Here is a 10,000-nt window from a genome sequence, read left to right as displayed (position 1 = left end):
TAGGACAAATACTGCTATTACTGCTTCCTAACTACCAGTATAGTAGTAGTAGTAGTAGTAGTAGTAGTAGAGTAGTAGTTTCAAATGCTGAAAACCTACATAAAAAACTGGGCAATACACGGAAAAAAATGGTATTATTTAAGTATATTCTATAAACAAGCAAACAAACACCTAGAAACTTTCAGCTACTACAGCCAGACTGATCATGACAACTCAGTATAGGCTCACTCACCAGATTTTCTAATATATGACTAAACAGCAAAATGATCTATGAGTTTATCCTACATTTATGTGGTCATCCTTTCAGAAGTGTTATTTAAACACTCAATGCCAAGCTATTTTTAAATACGGCTTACGCCTCAAATATGTAAGCAAGCAATTGGGGATTATGTGGCTTCTTTAGTGAATGTCTCACAGATAACCCTGTCTTTTTAAAGCTTGTAGTGGATTCTCATTACACGACCGATACGTCTCAGGTATTTAAGGTCCTAAGTATGTTTATGCAAGTTCTATAGCTTGCTATTATCGTTTTTGAAAAGGACAAGGCATAAGAAATCTACACGCAATTTACTCACAAACACAAAACCGTATCTATATTACTAACACCAACTTTACTATACGCAAGGACTGCAATATGGGGGTATCTTTTCCTTAACCCCAAATGCGTTTCTGACGGTCCTCCTCCTTAGCAGAAAGTATTTCTAGTATAAGCTGGTTCCACCCGAATCACTCTCTCTCTCTCTCTCTCTCTCTCTCTCTCTCTCTTCGTCTCTCTCTCTCTCTCTCTCTCTCCTCTGCTTCTTCGAGTGAAGAAGAAGAGACAGAGGGAACCGTTATGATCATCACAGTGATCAATAATAACGCCTCATGTAATAAAGAATTAGATAAAATGGTTACGCATGAGACAACGATAAAGAAGAAACAAGACGAAGAGAATAGTGAATTACTGATGAAAATACATAGAATGTTACGACATCATAATTCCGAAACGAATTAAAGCTACAATGCAAGGTGAGGGGAATCTTTTTGTGGTGATGAGGAAACGTGTGGAAGGGGGGGGGGGAGGCGGACGGCGCTATGACTGTGTATTATGTAATAAACACATGTGATGTATATACATATACATACATACACGTATGTATGGGTATTATATGTATATAAATATATATTATTATTATATATATATATATATATATATATTAATATATATAATATATATATATATGATGTCTAGTTTAGAACACTGTTGATTCATATGAGCAACTCAGAATGGAACATTCTTGGCCAGTGAGCCCTTCTTAAAGAATTTACAGTTACATCATGCTAATTAATTTTCCCATAATGAAAGTGTCAACACATTATATATTATTAATAATATTAATATTACTAATATTTTTTTTTTTTTTGTCTATCACAGCCCTCCAATTCGACTGGGTGGTATTTATAGTGTGGAGTTCCGGGTTGCGTCCTGCCTCCTTAGGAGTCCATCAGTTTTCTTACTATGTGCGCCGTTCCTAGGATCACACTCTTCTGCATGAGTACTGGAGCTACTTCCGTCTCAAGTTTTTCCTTATTATTATTATTATTATTACTATTATTATTATTATTATTATTATTATTACTATTATTATTATTATTATTATTATTATTAAAATCTCAGAATAGCATGTTTTACTAAAATGGTGAAATAAATCAAATATGGTGTAAATGGAAATATATATTTTGTTAGAAATATACATTTACAATTACACCATATTGGATTTCTTGCTTCATTAATTATTATTATTATTATTATTATTATATTATTATTATTATTATTATTATTTTTATTTCAGTTGGGTTTAGGAGCCTTAATGCTAACTCACAGCTGTTCACACCTGAGTCCTAAGGGTAGTTGTATGTTGTAAGCATTGGCTTTTAGGGACATAACATTGTTACAACTCTTCAGCGGGAACAGAATAATATGTCGAAGAAGAAAGATGGAACAATTAACCAATAAGAAAAAGGAACAAAAAGCTATAAAAAAAGTAACTGCAAGCGGATGAAAACATCTGCTTTAAATTTTTTTCAGCTTTTTATTAATTTTTCTTATGGGTTCATTCGTCAATTTTTGTTCAGATTTTTATTCATTTTTTATGGTTCATTCGTCAAAATTTTTTTTCAGATTTTTATTAATTTTTCCTATGGGTTAATTCGTCAAATATTGTTCAGATTTTTATTCATATTTCTTATGGGTTAATTCGTCAATTTTTTTTCAGATTTTTATCCATTTTTCTTATGGGTTAATTCGTAAATTTTATCAGACTTTTTTTCATTTTTCTTATGGGTTAATTCGTAAATTTTTTTCAGATTTTTATTCATTTTTCATATGGGTTAAGTCGTCATTTTTTTCAGTCTTTTATTAATTTTTCTCATGGGTTAATTCGTCAATTTTTTCAGGTTTTTTTAAAATTTTTCTTATGGGTTAATTCGTCAATTTTTTCAGATTTTTGTTAACTTTTCTTATGGGTTAATTCGTCATTCTAAGGATATATGCTGAAAAGGTTTTGAGCTTACTTAAGAGCTTCTACGTAGCTCCTCTTTTGAGAAAATTTGGTTGGGAAGTGTGACAGCACAGACAGCTGAAGCTCTGGTATGTTATGTAGTATCAAAACCTGAGACACTTTGGTTAGAAAACTCAAAAACTTACAAAGAAAATGGGACACGCCAATGCGTCGAAACGGCGGACGAATTATTTCAACATTCCTCTTAAGACGTATTAACATTCTGTCGCGCATAAGCCTATTAAGAGATTTAAAAATCTCATTCTCCCCAAAAATCAGTAATTAAAACATGCAGCAAGCTTTAGGAGTCTGGTGCGACTTGCCGGGAGTTACTTCCAGCAAGGGCACTCAAAACGGAGATTCTGGAAGGCTATGGTCCTGGAATAGCGGCAGATCCCTGGGTTCCGGAAACACCTGCAAATGCTTCCGTTCTCTCGTCTCCGCCGTTTCATGGAAGAAGAATAATACGTGATTTCATGAACCACCTCTTGATTAACATGGAATGTAACCGTTAACTAAGAAGATACTTTGTCCTCTTAAAACGCAAGATACAGTTTAGTATCAGAGTTAAAGCTTGATAAAGATGGTGCGTAAATCTCGCGATGCAACCATTGTTAAAGGAGATAAATGCAACCCTAAAATTTTTTTATTCAAGTCCAAGTCTTGTCAGTGAAGAAACCGAAAGTCTAAGCAACTAAATGATGAAAATGATTGTCATTAAATGCAACCCTTGACAATTTTAGTCATAAAATGCAACCCTCGACAAATTAAGTCATACAATGGAACCCTTGATCAATTTAGTCATATATTGCAACCCTGATATTTGTCATAAAAGGCAACCTTCGAAAAATTTTAGTCATAAAACAAATTGCACCCTGAATCAATTTAGTCATAATGCCACCTGACAATTTGTATAATGCAAACCCTGACAATTTAGCAAAATAATACACTGAATTGAATTTAGTCATAAAATGCAACCCTTGATCAATTTAGTCATAAAATGCAACCCTTGATGAATTTAGTCATAAAATGCAACCCTTGACAATTTTAGTCATAAAATGCAACCCTTGACAAATTTAGTCAAAAATGCAACCCTTGACAAAGATAAATACGATACCTCAAAGTGGAACCCTTACCAACTTATATAATGTGGTATATCAAACTGTAACCATTTACAAAGAAGATATAATGCTCCGACTACAACCCTTAATAATGAGGGTGCTGCAATGTGCCTAAACACAACCCTTCACACAGAAGATAACTTGCATTAACTCAAAATGCAACCATTCACAATACTGATACATTGAGTGCATATCGGCAGCCATTAACAAAAGAACAATGACCTCAAAATTCAACCTTTGATAAAGACGATGCAGAGAAAGGTCTAAAACGCAACCCTTTACCGAAGACGGTGATCTAAGAATAAAACCCTTCAGAAAAAAAGAGGTAAAGTGATGACTCAAAATACAACCCTCAATAAAGATGGGGTCCGGCACCATCTTAAAAAAAAAGAAGAGAAAAAGGGTGCACAAAGACATTACGTAACGCAACCCTCAAAATAAGCGAATAAAGCGAGGCAGGAAAGCCCTCAAATTACAACCCTCGGCCAAGGTGACCCAAGGGGAACTTTATTGCAATCGTTGTGATCAACCAAAAGCAATTCATGCAACCGTGATTGTCCCAAGCCCAGATAAGGGAGGAGGATAAAAAAGTCAGTTAACTTCATCTTGCAACAAACATTAGCAATCTGGTGCGTCAGATTATTGGATACAAAGAGAGAGAGAGAGAGAGAGAGAGAGAGAGAGAGATACCACTTACCTAGTAAGAAATCTCGAACTTCCTGGTGATGGAAGCTGTAACACGTCCCACAGTCGCTCAGAGTTCCTTTTGCAAATGTCTGTCGAGAGTCACTTTTTTTTTTTTTCAATCTTTTCCCGTTATCCACCTGGACAATATTGCTTTCCTTTCAAAAAATAAAATATTAATGATCCCTAAATTTTTTTTCCTCAGTAAGTAAAAAAAATGGTCACGTAAAAATGACCGTATTGATAAAAATAAAAAAAGCACTTTCACAATATACAAAATCTTAAACTCAAAGAGTTCGTTTTCCCCGTTTAAGACAAAGAAACAGCCTGAAATTATTTTCTATCTGCAAGGAAGAAGTTTCTTGCTTTTAAACTGACCTCAAATGAAAGTTTTTAGTCTATTCACTTATTAAAAAAAAAAATGAACGAACTCCTGTCTTTTCCCCACCAACCGCTGCGCCACTTACGAGGGGAAACGAAAAGGTACGGAGAGAGAGACTTCTCGGACGATCACTGCCTCAGTTTCCGAATTGTAAGGCCCAACAACGCTTTCCTACCCTGGGCCCACTTCCCCCTTCCGTCCTCTTCCCTCCCCCCCAACCCAAATTTGGCACTGTGCCTCATACCTGCTTGGCATCGCTGAGCATTACACCATCTTGTGTGTGTGCGCTCTCTTCCTCAAGACGAAGAAACATGTCCCTCTCACTCTCTTATACATAAATATACATGCACACGTGTATGGGTACAACATATCGTGCGTGTTTGCAGTAGACACACACAAACAATATATATTATATATATATATATATATATATATATATATATATATATATATATATATATATATATATAGTAAATTACAGGACAAAACCTTTTGCTTTTATGAAATATGTACTAACATTATTAATTATTATTATTATTATTATTATTATTATTATTGGGAAGTAAATCCACAGTAGTATGTCTGATTTTGTAATTAATATATATATATATATATATATATATATATAATATATATATATATATATATATATATATATATATAGTGACAAGGAGGGCGGTGGAAGTCGGTCACCGAAAGCTTTCTGCATTATATATGTTAATTAAATAACAAAATCAAAGACATACTACTGTGGATTTGCGTTCCCATTTTATTGACTCGTGATTATGAGTTTTCTTTGTACTATTATTATTATTACTATTACTATTACTTATTTTATTATTTTATATTATTATTATTATTATTATTATTATTATTATTATTATTATTATTATTATTATTAATGTATAAAAAGACAAGATCTCCACTTCTCCAAAGGGAAAAGATGTAAGGACCGAACTTTTAAGAGAAACAATACAAAATACCGACCAACTGCTAACCCAGGAGAAAAATTTACCAACTGTTGTATAAGAAGGCTTTCACACTCAGTTCTTTCGATGACATAACACGTAAAAGGCACATGATCTACTAACTAACCTTACTAACGAGTACAACATGAACACAACTAAGAGAGAAGCACATTTTCCATTCCTTTCTATTTTTCAAGACTTCCCTTACACTAGCTTACTTTCAGGTCTCACTGTAACTCACGACCACTTACACCTGTAGCAATTTTCAGCAATGATCAATAGAGCTTAACGACCCCCTGTCACTGGGAGTCACAGGTGGTGACCCGTCCAAGTGCTGACCATGCTGCACGCGTGGGCTTTTGGACTTCTATCCCATTGGAGGAGAGATATTCTTCCTCCAGTTTTCTAAGACACCGCAATATGATCTTCTACAGCCTAGTGAGCTCAAGTACTCGCAAGCACTTTCTAAACCTTATCTACTTATGAAAGTGGACGTTGTTTTCTGTCAGTGCAATAAATAACTTCAATATTTGCCTGTTTATTCACACACTGAATTATGAATTGACTTATTTCTTTATCATTTAACATGAATATTCCATTCACCGTCTTCATGATTGTTCCATGATAATCTACAATCGTTATGATGCGAAAGAGAGGCAAAATAGGAATATTTTCGAGAGGTGAATTAGGAATAATTTCGAGAGGCAAAACAGGAATATTTTCGAGAGGTAAAATAAGGAATATTTTCGAGAGTCAAACTAGGAATATTTTCGAGGCAAATTAGGAATATTTTTGAGAGGCAAACTAGGAATATTTTCGAGAGGAAAATTAGGAATATTTTCGAGAGGCAGAATAAGGAATATTTTCGAGAGGCAAAACAGGAAAATTTTCGAGAGGCGAATTAGGAATAATTTCGAGAGGCAAAACAGGAATATTTTCGAGAGGTAGATTAAGGAATATTTTCGAGAGGCAAAACAGGAATATTTCGAGAGTTAGAATTTTAGGAAATAATCCTTTTTCGAGAGGCGAAAACAGGAATACTTTTCGGAGACATAGGAATATTTTCGAGAGGTTTTAGGAATAATTAGGAATATTTTCGAGAGGAATATTTTCGAGAGGAACTAAGGACTATTTTCGAGGCAGATAGGAATATTTTCGAGAGGAAAATTAGGTAATAGCAGGCAGAAAATTAGAAATATTTTCGAGAAGAAAATTAGGAATATTTTCGAGGGGCAGAATAAGGAATATTTTCGAGAGGCGGAATAAGGAATATTTTCGAGAGGAAAATTAGGAATATTTTCGAGAGGCAAATTAGGAATATTTTCGAGATGCAAACTAGGAATATTTTCGAGAGGCGGAAATTTTAGAAGGGATTTGTGAGATGCAAACACTAGGAATGTTTTCGAGAGGCAGAACAAGGAATATTTTCGAGATGCAAACTAGGAATATTTTCGAGAGGAAAATTAGGAATATTTGTGAGATGCAAACTAGGAATGTTTTCGAGAGGCAGAACAAGGAATATTTTCGAGATGCAAACTAGGAATATTTTTGAGAGGAAAATTAGGAATATTTTCGAGAGGCAAACTAGGAATATTTTCGAGAGGCAAATAAGGAATATTTTCGAGAGGCAGAATAAGGAATATTTTCGAAAGGCAAACTAGGAATATTTTCGAGAGGAAAATTAGGAATATTTTTGAGAGCCAAATTAGGAATATTTTCGAGAGGCAGAATAAGGAATATTTTAGAGAGCCAAAAGCTTCCGTCTTCAACAGATGTCACGCAGAACTTCTCCGTTTTTGTATCCCAGTTATCTTTTATCTTAATTCATCTCATTCTGGTTCCTCTTCGCGTTCGTATATATATTTTTTGTCCTAGTTTCCTACTATGTCTATTCATCTCATACTCTTATTCCTCTTCGTGTTGTAGATTTTTTTTTCGAATAATTCTCTCTCTTCCATTTCTTCCTATTCAGAGTCTTTTGTCTATCCTTCTTCTTCTTCCCTGACCGAAGACACGACCTGCCAGAAAATGAAGACGGAATGACGATAAACTTGGTGACGTCGCGGGAACGCGTTGACGTCATGGCGCCAGGCGATTGAGAGTTATAGACCGCGAGTGAGATGAGGGCCTCAGGTCGTGACGTCGTCATTCGGTAACATGACGCGTTATAAAATCACTGAGACGAGGAATAAAATACAAACTGCTTTCTACTGCTAGGCGAAGTAACATAAACATAAACTACTTTGACTTATACAAGAATAAAACAGACTGCTTTTACTAATATAAGGAAAAGTCAGCTCGTAGGTCTGGTTGAAATATTTTACTTAATAATAATAATAATAATAATAATAATAATAATAATAATAATAATAATAATAATAATAATAATAAAAGGAATACAAAAAACTGCTTAGTAAAGATTACAGAAGTGATAAGAGAATCATGATTGAGAAGGTATGGCAGAGGCGGATCTAAAAACTCTCCATATATATATATATAATAATACACACACACACACACACACACATATATATATATAATATATATATATATATATATATATATATATATATATATTATATATATATATATATATATATAAATCTCAAGTGCCTCCTCCTGGGGTCCCACCTCTGGCGCCTCGACCCGGCCGTCTTCCCTGGCAGCCCAACCTGGTCACCTCCCCGCCAGGGTTCCCACCCCTAGCAGCCCAACCTGGTCACCTCCCCGCCAGGGTTCCCACCCCTAGCAGCCCAACCTGGTCACCTCCCCGCCAGGGTTCCCACCCCTAGCAGCCCAACCTGGTCACCTCAACGTCCAGGGATGAGTGGCGGGGCTCGCCTGCGCTTCCGCTCAGCCACCCGTCCCGGGACCCAAAGCGGGGCTCGCCCGCCCATCCTGGAACCCCTGGCAGACCTTGCCCCGCCCGCCCCCGGGACCAGCGGCGGACCTCTCCCGCCCGTCCTGGGACACATGGCGGACCTCGCCCGCCCATCCTGGAACCCGTGGCGAGGCTGGCCCGCCTGTCCCAGGACACGTGGTGGACCTTGCCCACTCGTCCTAGGACCCGCGGTGGGGCCGGCTCGCCGCCCCGGGACACATGGTGGGCCCTGCCCACCCATCCAAGGACCCGCGATGGGGCCAGCCCGCAACTCCCGGGACACATGGCGGACCTTGCCTGCCCGTCCCGGGACCCGCAGCGGGGCCTGCCGGTCCATCCCGGGACAAGTGGCAGACATTACCCGTCCGTCCCGGGACCTGCGGCGTGGCCCGCCCACCCGTCCCGGGACACGTGGCAAACCTCGCCTGCCCGTCCCAGGACCCATGGCGGGGCCTGCCTGCCCATCCCGGGACATGTGGCGGACCTCACTCGCCCATCCCGGGACCAGCGGCGGGGCTCGCCCGCCCATCCCAGGACATGTGGCAAACCTCGCCTGCCTGTCCCTGGACCTGCCCGCACGTCAGTGACACGTGGCAGACCTCGCCCGCCCGTCCCGGGGCCTGCCCACCCTTCCTGGGACCCACAGCACGAGCCAGGACCCCTGGCGGACCTCGCACGCCAGTCCTGGGACCAGCGGCGGACCTCTCCTGCCCATCCTGGGACACATGGCGGACCTCACCCACCCATCCCAAAACCTGAGGCGGGGCCGGCTGGCCCATCCTGGGACACATGGCGGACCTCACCCACCCATCCCAAAACCTGAGGCGGGGCCGGCCGGCCCATCCTGGGACACATGGCGGACCTCGCCGGCCCATCCGGGGACCCGCAGCGGGGCCGGCCGGCCCATCCCGGGACATGTGGTGGGCCTCGACCACCTGTCCCGGGACACGTAGCAGACCTCGCCTACCCGTCCCAGGACACGTGGCAGATCTCGCCGGCCCGTCCCGGGACCCACAGCGGGGCCCACCCACCCGTCCTGGGACACGTGGCGGACCTTGCTTGCCAGTCCCTGGACCCGCGGCCCAATTTCCTTTACGCTGTCCTTCAGCTGCTGATTCTGCCATCTTGAGGATCTTGTCTTCCAGCTGACGTTTCTCCCTCTTCTCTTAATAGTTCTCCCTTTTCAGAGACAAAGTTTCAGCTTCGAGCGAGTGGGCCCTGTATTGCTAGGCCTGCTGTTGCAACACCTTCTGAGTGGTTTGGATTACGTAAGTGTGTTCTTCCCTTCCGCCCGCCTTCTGAATCTCTTCATGAAGCTGAAGAATTGTCCTGTCCAAGTTCACGACTGCACTCTGGGCACTGGATGGTCTCTCGCAGGGCCGCAATTCTCTTGTTCAGTTCCTTTCCCTTGGGCTATTCAG

At 39.7% G+C, this 10,000-nt stretch overlaps 1 protein-coding gene across 5 annotated transcripts in view; it reads right to left on the bottom strand.

Moving 5' to 3' along the window:
* LOC135216098 (FYVE and coiled-coil domain-containing protein 1-like) overlaps positions 1 to 10,000 on the bottom strand; it is a 78,596-nt gene that overhangs the window by 32,163 nt on the left and 36,433 nt on the right. The window contains exons 1-2 of one of the 5 annotated variants that reach the window (XM_064251129.1): positions 4,816 to 4,926; positions 4,362 to 4,506 (exon numbers count right to left, since the gene is read on the bottom strand). The exons of 3 other annotated variants lie outside the window; for them this stretch is intronic. The gene's annotated coding sequence lies outside the window, so the exon portion shown is untranslated. Of the gene's footprint in view, positions 1 to 4,361; positions 4,507 to 4,815; positions 4,927 to 10,000 lie in introns of those variants that run through there. One more of the 5 variants, XM_064251130.1, reaches the window with a different exon arrangement.

This window comes from Macrobrachium nipponense, chromosome 6, assembly GCF_015104395.2.
Source record: "Macrobrachium nipponense isolate FS-2020 chromosome 6, ASM1510439v2, whole genome shotgun sequence".
In the NCBI taxonomy this organism is placed as follows: Eukaryota; Metazoa; Arthropoda; class Malacostraca; order Decapoda; family Palaemonidae; genus Macrobrachium; species Macrobrachium nipponense.
The sequence above is the reverse complement of the archived record's forward strand: the minus strand, read 5'-3'. Positions and strand labels throughout refer to the sequence as shown.